This window comes from Hemitrygon akajei, chromosome 3, assembly GCF_048418815.1.
Source record: "Hemitrygon akajei chromosome 3, sHemAka1.3, whole genome shotgun sequence".
Classification (NCBI taxonomy): Eukaryota; Metazoa; Chordata; class Chondrichthyes; order Myliobatiformes; family Dasyatidae; genus Hemitrygon; species Hemitrygon akajei.
Window position 1 is genome coordinate 59,338,311 of NC_133126.1, and position 12,430 is coordinate 59,350,740.

Here is a 12,430-nt window from a genome sequence, read left to right on the forward strand (position 1 = left end):
TTTCCCTTGTCAAATCAGATTGATAATTAAACAAGCATTTAAACACAAAAATGGATTCTGATCCCACGAGCCCCCAATTGTTATGATACAGCATCAATGAATATAGAATGCGACAGGCTTTTTATACACAAATAAAACATTTATTAAACACTGCTCAATAAAAAACCAAAAGTAAACAAACAACTAACTTAACTGGAAGTTAACTGCTGTACAGCAACTTGAACAGTTTTTAAGCCGTTTATATTTCCTTCATTGTGAATCCTTACGGATTTTGCATTGCAAAAGTCCAAATGATTGACACAGTCCATTAGGAGAGACTTTCCTGAAGTAAAGAATTCCTCGATGACGTGACGTTACTGCTGATCCCAGACGAAATATGCCTTGCCAGAAGGATTTATGATGAAGGAAATATAAACGGCTTAAAGACACTGACCCTTCCTTGGCGAACAATCCTGCTGCTGCCCTTTCTTATAGCAGGGACTATCTCGGATGCAGGTTACTATCTCTTCCAAATGAGGATTCAATCAGGTCGATCCTATATTACCGATGACGACACCAACTTTGCTCGATCCTTCGGGTCTCCGTACTTCCATAAATCTTTACTCTCCCACTGGACTAAACTGGCAGCATTTGGCGAGACTGCCGGCAATAACCTTTGTGACTTAAGGCAGAAGGTAAAACTCCACTTTAAAACAAAACTGTATCATGAGATGAATATGCAGCGTAACAGAGTCACTGACAAATTAAACCACGAACTGACCTGTGTCACAGCAAGGCTTTCTCCTTTTATACCTGTTGAAACAGGCCATCACATGACCTCTCACTAGTGGGAAATTACATCACCCCACCATCACAAGACCATTACATCATGGTCACCAGATACTCAATTACATCATGATCATGTTACAGTCACAAGATACCCACGGGGTTCTTAACAAGCAGCAACCCTGATAGCAGGTATTGATTGGCACCTGAATGCTTGTTGAGAATGCTTGCTAACTTAGTAAGAAAACAAAGTTCTTGGCAGACTAATTGCCATTCAGTACAATACCTTTGTTATTAACTTACTAACATAAAACCACACTTGAACCACATTACAAGGCTTCTTGGAACACTTTCACAATATTGGTCATTTTATTTTTGGAAGAGGAATATTATGAAAGCAAGCCCAGTAGTTTTCACCCAGACCAAAATCGCCATGCATGATTCCAGAACAGGTATCTACATATGTTTGGATAAGGGTTACTTCACCACAGTTAATAAAACCATTGGGTGCCTCAGTAATGTGGTTCCAGATGCAGAGTAGCATAATATCATCTACCTTCTTTCTTTGACCCAAAAGCAAAATACAATAAATGTTGGAAAACTGAAGTAAAAATCTTGATCTGAAGTATCAGTTGGATATCATCCTCAGATACTGTCTGATCTGATGAACATTTCCGGCAATACCTAAATTTAATACCTAGATTTCAATACCTAAATCTTAATTAGCATATTTTTTGCTTTCTTGGCCTCCTTTGTAAATGTTTATGTGTCTGCAATAACTGCAAAATTACTTGACTAGCATGTTTTCCTTGAGGCCTCTTCAGCAATCATGTTCAGTCATAGGAAACGAACGATGCACCTACACTTCTGTTACTTTGGGACTAGCAGAACAGCAAATTCAGCTTTTCCAGAAGACATTCTGTAATCATAAAATATAGCAAATCTGAGAGAACTGGGCACATCTGTCTCCGGCTTGACATTACATAATCACCAGCTTTGCTTAACTTTAGAGATTTGCAAGCAAACTGCAGACATTTTTGAACTATATTTTATTACAGAAACTGACATGAATTTGATTGATGATGACATTGATATGGAGCAAATCTTGTTTGCTGATATATTGCACAAAACCATGTGATAAGTTTACGAAATAAGGAATAAAGTATATCAAATTAATTTCAAGGTTATCTTCTCCAATAATTGTGATTGGCTTTTTCGTAAGTCTCAGGTTGGGTGAAACTTGCAGCTCCATTTTCTTTTATCTCATTCCTTGTGACCATATCATACAGAATACGATGTTTTTCAACTTGCACACATTTCAATGCCCTTACCATCTTGTTTTGGTGCTTTTTTTAATGATATTCTTACATTATGTTAGCGCTATTTTGTGGCTGGTTTACAAAAAGCAGGAAGAAAAAAGTTGTTCATGTTAGCAGATGGATGGATCAGGAGCAACAGAATTAAAGATTTGATCAAAAAATGCAAGGAGATATTTATGGAAAAACACATTTTTATATGGCCCAATGTATCCATGTGAATCAATGTGCTAATTCTATTTGCCTGCTTATCACCCATAATCCTTTAAACTTTTCCTATCTATGTACTTATCCAAAGTCTTTTAAACATTGACATTCAAACTGCCTCTATCACCTCCTCTGGCAGCTTATTCCACGTATCCACCGGCCTCTCTGTGAAAAGCTTTCCACTCAAGTCCTCAGTAATTATTTCCAGTCTCATTATAAACCCATACCATCTTGTTTTAGAATTCCTACCCTGGAAAAAAGATTGTGACCATCACCTTATCTATACTCTTTGTGATTTTATAAACCTCAGTCCGACCACTACTCAACTTTCTTTGAGCCAGGGAAAACAGTTGGAACCTATTGAATCTCTATTTGTAACTCAAGCCTTTCAATCCAGGTTAACAGTCCTGTGAATCTATTTTGCATCCTCTCTAGTCATACACTTCTTTTATAGAAAGGTAGTCAGAACTGCACATGTCTAGCCTAACCAATGGTACCTCAACTCCTATAATTAGTACCTCCACCAATGAAAGCAATCATATCATTCACCTTATTTGCCACTCAGTCTGCCTTTGTCTGCAATTCCAATGAACTACATACTTGTACCCCTATGTCTTCCTGTACAACACTCCCCATGGCCCTGGATTCAATGCATGCAGTATGTTCTGCAATGATTTAACTCCCCAAAGTGCATCACTTTGCATTTTCTATGCTGAATTGCATCAGCCATTCCTTGTCCACTTTCTCAGTTAATCTCAATCCTGTTGTAAATTTAGACAATCGTCTTTACTGTCCATCCTACTCTCGATTTTTGTTTCATCTGAAAATTACTGAATTTGCTCATTACTTATTTACTTAGTACTTATAATCCCTGTTTACTTCTGAAGGTTAATCAATTGTTGATGGTTCATTTGGGATATTTGATGTTTTTGAATCCTTATCGAGAAATGATGCTTTCTCCCGGTCACGTATAGACTCACTGGTACCTTTCCTAATGTCCTATCCTCTATACCAGATAGGACAGCAGAGTTGTGAGGCACCCTCTTGGATTGCTTGCATTTGCAGAATTTTGGTAAAGATTGTGCTGCACTGACCAGTAAACACTGCAGATGGCAAGTTCAGCTGAATTAGAGACACTTTTGATTGGTCAATGAGAATTGAGTCCATTATCAGCTCCCTATTTATAGCCGGAAAGCGAGAGAAAGAGATGGAAGGGGAATGAAAGAGAAAGATGCTGAAACATTCCAAGCTCTCCTCTGCATGTCTACTTTAATTTAATGATTTAGTTCTCTACCCTTTCTGCAACCAGAGGTGTGGGTTAGACCCCTGCCCTTCATATCAGCCCTTCTTAGCTTTCTATTCCTCACCTATTCTTCTCCTCCCTCTTCTCTTTCATTTCTGTTCTCCTCTTTCTCTCAACCTTTCACCTCTTCCATCTCGTGAAACAGTAGCATTGTGGTTAGCACAGCGCTTTACGGTACCAGCAACCTGGGTTCAATTCCTGCCCTGCCTGTAAGTAGTTTGTATGTTCTCTATGTGACTGTGTGGGCTTCCTTCAAGTGCTCTGGTTTCCTCTCACTGTTCAAAGACACACTGGTTGGGAGCTTAACAGGTCATTGTAAATTTTCCTGTGATTAAATTGGAGGTTGCCAGGTGGAGTGGCTCAAAGGGCCAGAAGGCTTACTCTGGGCTCTACCCCAATAAATAAATAAATAAACAAACAAACAAACAAATAAATAAATTCTGTCACCTCCTTTTACTTCTTTCACTCTGCCCCACTCTCTCTGCCACTTCCCTCTTCCTTTCTCACGTTCCCCATCCCTCCAGTTCTTTCTCCCCAACACCATTTTTTATCTCCCTTTTCAGACTTGCACTGGTTTCTTTACCCCCTCATATCTCATTCCCCTCTCCACTTCTCCCCAATTTCTCATTTCTTTACATTCAATGCAAAATATTTTTTCTTGTGTAATGTTTACAAATATGAGTATTCTATTATTATTCAGCAGTGTGATCAAAATAGCAATTAAGCTGGGATTAATTACAATCAGTTTTAATCACTTGACAGCTTTAATTACAATGTTATAATTTAATAGCAATGATAATATCATGTTAATTTATGTTGCATTGTTATTATACTAATAAACATAATAAATAATAAAGCTTCTTTTTCAATAGCTCAAAGTTCAGTATTACATTTTTTTTAAATTTTGGTATATATTATTGTTACATTTTAATTTTTTTGAGTCACTTGTAGGTTTAAGTATGTGAAGCATTCCTTATTCTGAAACTCCTTGTATGAGGGGTGATTAATAAATTCGTGGCCTAAGGTAGAAGGAGTCAATTTTAGAAAAGTTAGCACATTTATTTTTCAACATAGTCCCCTCCTTCATTTACACATTTAGTCCAGCGGCTGTGGAGTATACGGAACTTGGACCTCCAGAAAGTGTCCACAGCATGGGGTGATTGATAAGTTTGTGGTCTAAGGTAGCAGGAGATAAGTTATACAACTCTCATTACATTCACATGCAGCTCAACTCTTTCAGTGATTATGCAGAAAGTTTGAAGTTAATAACTCACCTCCTTTTACCTTAGGCCACAAACTTACCAATCACCCCGGTGAGTTATTAACTTCAAACTTTCTGCATAATCACTGAAAGAGTTGATCTGCATGTGCATGTAACGAGAGATGTATAACTCATCTCCTTCTACCTTAGACCACAAACTTATCAATCGCCCCTGCTGTGGATACTTCCTGGAGGTCCAAGATCTGCATGCTCCACGACCGCTGGACTAAGTGTGTAAATGTAGGAGGGGACTATGTTGAAAAATAAATGTGCTAGGTTTTCTAAAATTGACTCCTTCTACCTTAGGCCATGAACTTATTAATCACCCCTTGTACACAACTTGATTTCAATATGCAATGACAGATACACTCAGTGTATCTGTTTAAGTCCCTCCTGTACCTAATAAAGTAGCCAGTGAATATACGTTCATGGTCTTCGGCTGTTGTAGCCCATCCACTTCAAGCTTCAACATGTTATGGTTTGAGAGACACTCTTCTGCACACCACTGTTGTAACATGTGGTTATTTGAGTTCTGTTGCCTTCCTGTCAGCTCAAATCAGTCTGGCCATTCTCCTCTGACCTTTTTCATTAACAAGGCATTTTCACCCACAGAACTAGCACTCATTGAATGTTATCTTGTTTTTCACACCATCAAACTCTAGAGAACGTAGTGCATGAAAATTCCAAGAGATCAGCTGTTTCTGTGATACTTAAGCCACCCTGTCTGGTATCATCAATTATTCCACGGTCAAAGTCACTTGGATCACATTTCTTCCACATTCTGATATTTGGTCTCTACAAAAACTGAACCTTTTAATGATGTCCGTATGCTTTATGCATTGAGTTTATTTCACATGATCAGCTGATTAGGTATTTATATCAGCAATTAGGTGTACAACTGTACCTAGTAAAGTGGTCATTGAGTGTATATCATTAGGAGTAAATTATGGTAGGCCTCAAAAGGGAATTATACAGGGATTTGAGAGAGAATAATTTGAATGGCTTTGAGGAATAAGTAGGAGAATGTGGCTGATGAATGTCCATTGTACCAGATGGATTTTTACAATGAGGCAGTATATTATTGATTAACTTTCTCTATTCCAGATTTTGTTTAATTGCTTGAAATAAAATCTCAGCTGCCATAATGGTATTGGAAATCAGATTTCTGGATTGAGGATACAAAACTCTGACTGCCAGTCCAGTGACTTAACCTGTATGATACCATAGCCTCTGCCCAAATCTATTTATTCATATAACCTTTTAATTTGCCTCCTTTCAATTTCAAAAGTTTAGCTGTTTTAATTTTGAAATTACCCTAAACGCTTATATTCCTCCCCAGTCTTGTTCTAGCATCAAGTCACATCCACTCTTCACCCTACCATTAAGCAGCAGCCATTACCCTTATTTATAAGTCCATCTATAAAAACACTCCTCCATCTCTGTACCTTCCTCTAGAGCTACAACCTCCTCAGTTACCTGTCCTTGGATGATATTTGCAGAAGTTTAAGAATGAACAACTGGATATGGTACATCTATTCGTTCAGAAGTTCTTTCTGATAGGTGCGAGAGGAATTGATCTGTGGTATTCCATGTGCCAATCCGAATAGAGAACATAGAACAGTACAGCAGAGGAATAGGCCCTACAGCTAACAATGTTGTGCCAATCCAATTAACATAGTAATCAAATGGTCAACCTAACTAATCCTCTCTGCATTCACAATGCCCATATCCTTCCATTTTCCTCATATTCATGTGCCTATATAAATGTCTTTTAAAACTCTCTAGTGTATCTACCTTGACCACTAGCCCAGGCAGCGCATTCCAGGCACCCACCACTCTATGCATAAAAAAACTGGCCCCTCACTAATCTCCTATGAAATATGTACCCTCACCTTAAGTTCATTCCCTCTGGTATCAGAGATTTCAACCCTGGGAAAAAGATACATTCTGTCTACTCTACCTATCCCTTTCATACTCCTATAAACCCTTTTCAAATCTCCCCTCAGCCTCTGATGCTCCAAAGAAAACAACCAAAATTTCTCCAACCTCTTGCCATATCACATATCTTCTAATCCAGGCAGCAGCCCGGTAAATCTCCTGCACTCTCTCCAAAGCCATGGCACCCTTCCAATAATGAGTTGATCAGCACTCCAGATGAGGCCTACCTAGAGCTTTATAATGCTGCAACATAACTTCCTGACTTTTGGGTGCAATGCCTCAACTAATCCCACAAGCCTTCTTAACCGCCCTATCAACCTGTGTAACCACTTTCAGGGAGTAATGAACTTTGACCTCAAGATCCCTCTGAGACATCACCTAATTGAAATAGACTGAATGATGAAAGGTATTGATATAGTCGATGTGGAGAGAATGTTTCCTCTGGTGGGAGAGTCTAAGACCAAAGGACACAGCCTTAGAATAGAGGGGTGTCCTTTTATAACAGAGATAAGGAGGAATTTCTTTAGCCAGAGAGTGGTGAATCTGTGGAATTCTTTGCCACAGGCAGCTGTGGAAGCCAAGTCTTTATGTATATTTAAGGCAGAGGTTGATAAGTTGTTGAATAGTGAGGGCATGAAGGGATATGGGGGAGAAGGCAGGAGACTGGGTCTGAGAGGAAAATTGGAGCAGTCTCTGGGCCAAATTGCCTAATTTTGTTCCTATATCTTATGCTATTATGGTCTTAGCAATACTGTCCGCTAATTACATTTGACCTACCGTTGTGCAACTCTTCACATCTGCCATTTCTCTGCCCATATCTGCAACTGATCTATATCCTGTTATATTCTTTGCCAGTCTTCTATGTATTCCACAAAACCACAAATCTTCATATCACCTGTAAAGTTACTAACCTAACCATTTACACTTTCATCCAGGTCATTTGCATACATCACAAACAGCAGAGGTCCCAGCACAGATCTCTGTGGAGCATCACAAATCATAGATCTTCAGCTAGAATAAGTCTCTTTGACCACAGGCCTTTGTCTTCAATGGGCAAGCCAGTTCAAAATCCAAACTGACAATTCACCATGAATCCCATGCATCTTAATCTTCTGGATGACCCTCCCATGAGAGAGACCTTGTCAAAAAGCCTTACTCAAATCCATGTAGACAACTCCACAGGTCCATATGTAAACCGCATCCCACTGGATCAACATCTAATTGATGATTGGATAATGGTTACTTCCTTCTGAAACACATTGGCATGGTTTATTTTTCTTAAAGATGTCATATAAATTCAAGATAACTTCATGATAGCTTCATTCAAGCATCATTCTGATTACTTTATTGATCCATTGGGTCCGATGGCCATCAAAACACAGGATTGATAAACATCAGACAAGAAGGCCAAAAAAAGGCCTGAAAAGTTGTTCCCTTTATTTTTCTGTAATCATGCTTCAAGGATAGCTTCTATTCCACTATATCCAATTCCTGAAAGACCTTCTCAAATGCTACAATATGTGCTCTGACCTCCCAATCTATATCGTTGTGGCCCTTACACTTCATTAGTCTGCTTTCACTGCGCTTTCTCTGTAACTGCAACTCTATATTCAGCACTGTTTTACTTTTTACCACTTTGATACACTTAAGTATGGCATGATCTGTATGATTCGCACACAGTCAAAAGCATGATTGGCATTTGCATTGACTTATTATTGTCAGGAATAGTTGAGGATCTCCAGCAACGGACATGCTTCAAAGCTGAGTATGTGTTGCACAGCTTAGAACCTCCCAGTTTTATATCTGCTTCAACTTCCTCCTCTGTTTTATAGTTCAAGGTCATCAGCAGGTTTAATTCTAAACCATGCATGTTAATGGGCTGTGGAAATAATCTAAAGTGTCAGTAATAACATCCAAGCAAAAATAGAGGGCAAAGAAGCTGTATACATTTTCTATTGGATGCTGCAGGACAGAAGGAATTATTTGTCCTTTCAAAACTGTAGAACACAAACATAATTTTTATATAAAAATAATCCAGCACATTATTCTGCACAACTTCCACCATCTTCAACAGAATCCCACCACCAAGCATATCATTCCCTCCCCCCACCCACCTTCCACTTTCTGCAGGGATCGAACCCTTCTCCATTCGTCCCTCCCCACTGATCTCTCTCCTGGCACTTATCCTTGCAAGCACATCTGCCCCTACACCTCCTCCCTCACTACTATTCAGGGCCCCAAACAGTCCTTCAAGGTGAGGTGACACTTCACCAGTGAGTCTGTTGGAGTCCTCTCCCTTATCTGGTTTGACCTCCTGTGTACTGGTGGAACCTGACGTAGATTGGGAGATTACTTCACCGAGCATCTACGGTCCATCTGCTGGGAAAAAAATGGGATCACCCGGTGTCCCCACTTCAATTCCCATTCCAACAGGGCAGTCCATGGGCTCCTCTACTGCTGTGATAAGACCACACTCAGGCTGGAGGAGCAACACTTTATATTCTGTCTGAGTAGCCTCCATCTTGATAGCATGAACATTGATTTCTCTAACTTCTGCCAATTGCTCCCCTCTTTACCATTCCCCATTCCCATTTCCCTCTTGCACCTTATCTCCCACCTGCCCATCACCTCCCTCTGGTGCTCCTCCCCCTTCCCTTTCTTCCACGGTTTTCTACCCTCCCCTATCAGATTCCCTTGCTCTAGCCCTTTATCTCTTTCACAAATCTACTTCCCAGCTCTTTACTTCACCCCTTCCCTCCCAGTTTCACCTATCACCTACCACCTGTATTTCTTTCTCCCCACACCCTACTTTCATCTCTGATGACTCATTTCTTTTTTCCAGTCCTGCTGAAGGGTATCAGCCCAAAATCTCAACTGTTTACTTTCTTCCGTAGATGTTGCCTGGACTGCTGAGTTCCTTCAGTATTTTGTGTGTGTTGCTTGAAGTTCCAGAATCTGTAGATTTTCTCATGTTTTGAGATTTTTATATATAATTCTTTACTATTCAGAGTATTTGGGTTTTTTAAATGAAAGAAAAGGTTGGTCATTTATTGCAAAGCACCAAGTGAAATCAATGCAGTCAGCAGACGCAGAATGCTGAATTCATTAGGAGTTAGAAATATTGATTCTTAAAATCTGAAAGACTGGCAGATCCAGCCTTAATAATTATGGCCTCATGAAGATTTTGTACCAAAATCACTGCTGACTCTAGCAATTTTAGGGCAAATACAGATCGAATATTCATTGGACAACTGCACAACACACGAGCTCCCCGTGTATATATGAGAGTGTTGTTTATATTAGTAGTAAGTGAATGAAAAATGCCAATGATAATAAATATACAATAGTGTTTATTAATTTAATTGAATTTTTAAAAATTTATTGATATACAGCACAGAGTAGGCCCCTCTGACCCTCTAGAGCCAAGCTGCCCAGAAACCCCCAAGTTAATCTTAGCCTAATCACGGGACAATTTATAATGACCAGTTAACCTAGCAACCGGTATGTCTTTGGAATGTAGAAGGCAGCAGGAGCACCTGGAGGAAACTAACATGGTCACAGGGAGAACATACAAACTCCTTACAGACAGCTGAAATTGAACCTGCATTGCTGTACTGTAAAGTGTTGTGCTAACCACTACACTCCCATGGTGCCCCAATTTTATTCATTCACTGAATAATAACATTGGCTGACAAGGCTAGCAGTTACTGTTGGTACATGCAATTAGCATAGTTTGACATAATAGCACAGACCTTGTGCTAACTATTGTTCAATGTTCTTTCTACTATATTAAATTAATATATAAGGCTGGATGCTGTATTCAATTGTATAACAAGAGTTTGTATTTACAGTATGTATCACTTCTAGCAAAGTGAAATATTCCAAGATGCTTAAGGGTGAGTGGTAACAAATAAAATTTGATTGAAAGTTGCAAAAGGAATATATCTAAAAGCAGGGAATAAAAACAGTGAACTAAAATCTGGAATATGGAAGGAGCCAGAATTAGAGGAAGATGAATAAAATCCCATAGTTTGAAATTGCTAGGTGCCAGTGGAGAGAAATGTTTGTCTGTATTAATTTATTTTGTTCACTCGATGGCAAAGTGTTTGCTGCTCATAACGACTTGCCTTTGAACTCCGTGGGTCATTTCCAAACGCAGGTGAAAGTGCATCACCTTACCTGTGGTTCTCGAATCACACTGAGATCAGGCCAAGCAAGGATGAGAGCAGCGCCTTTCCCAAAGAGAATTCATGAAACAGGTTAACTGTTATTAAATAACCAGTACAATAAATGTACCTTTTTCATTAAAATGCCTGATTTATTTAATCAATTGGTTTGTACTTCTGAATGATTTGATGGGTTTTGAAGTAAAAATCCTTTGTCAGATATATGTACAAGTCCAGCAACGTAAACACAATGCTATTATATCCGTTAAGCCAATTGATTGAAGTTATTGTTAGAACAGAATTTCAACTGATAAAGCTGGAAGTTGTATTTTCTCACAAAGGATCTGCTACTAGGGCACAGCCACAGGACCTTAAGGAGAATTTTCACTGTTAGCCTCCTGCAGCAGAGTTTGGGATAACAGGCAGCATCAGGCCCAGTTAAGCCAGGTTGGAGTGGGATGTAGGAATCAATAGCCTGGCCTCAATGAGCAGATGTTGCAGATATGAGGAGAGGTAACAAGAAACTAGGATGATGCGTAAGGGAGTAACAATGAGGGAACTGAGTCCTGGAGTCTGTGGAGCTAGGAGGAGTGAGATGTCAAGATCTGGGTCTGGGAGGAACATGAAGGGGTCAGCAGATTAAAAGATTAGGCTCTGAAGCTGGAGGCATCTCAGGGTTGAGAAGCTGTGCAGTGATTAGTGGGAGGATAGTTCTAATCCTCTCTAACATGCTTCATTTACTGAGGAGCTGTGAATAGAATTAAACATTTTCTAATCATCAGTGAGTATTGCCACCTCTTATGTGATGGAAGGGACATCACCGATGAATCAGCTGGATTAGCCCAGTGCAGTGATTACTTGGCTAACTTATCAAAGAGTGACAGCTTAGCTGTAATTATAACCTAATGCCTTTTAATGTAATTAGTCAAGTGTATAGCTTTGTCTTTTGAGTTTGTTATTGAGTATCACAGTTTCTGGCACGTCTCTTTGAAGGTTTGTTGCTGCAAATAACTGATGTCCTGTTCACTTGTAGACAATATGCTCTTTGTTATAATTATCTTCTAGATGATTTATCATTTCCTTTCAGTCTATTTGCACTTTCTTTGAAAAAAATAGCATTTGTGAAATGCTCATTTTTTTTTTCTTCAATTGAATCTTTTGCTATTGACATCTGGACGCTTCCTGCTGTGCGGCAGTCATTCACATCGACTGGAATTGGCAGTCTTATTAAAGTTCCTCTCAAGCTTGAAGCTGTGCACATTCATGTCCGTGTGCCTGGCTGCATCAACTGGTATTGCTGCTCAAAGTGCAGACAGCACGTTTCTCTCTTTGAGGAGTTATAGTTGTTGTTTGTTGCTTCTTTTGGAAATATTAGCACAAGTACTGCCTGCACTATTATACCTAATTAATTGTGAACAATAATCACACTGATAGCTTGTACTGAATTATTTCATGCTTGGATACCTCATACCTG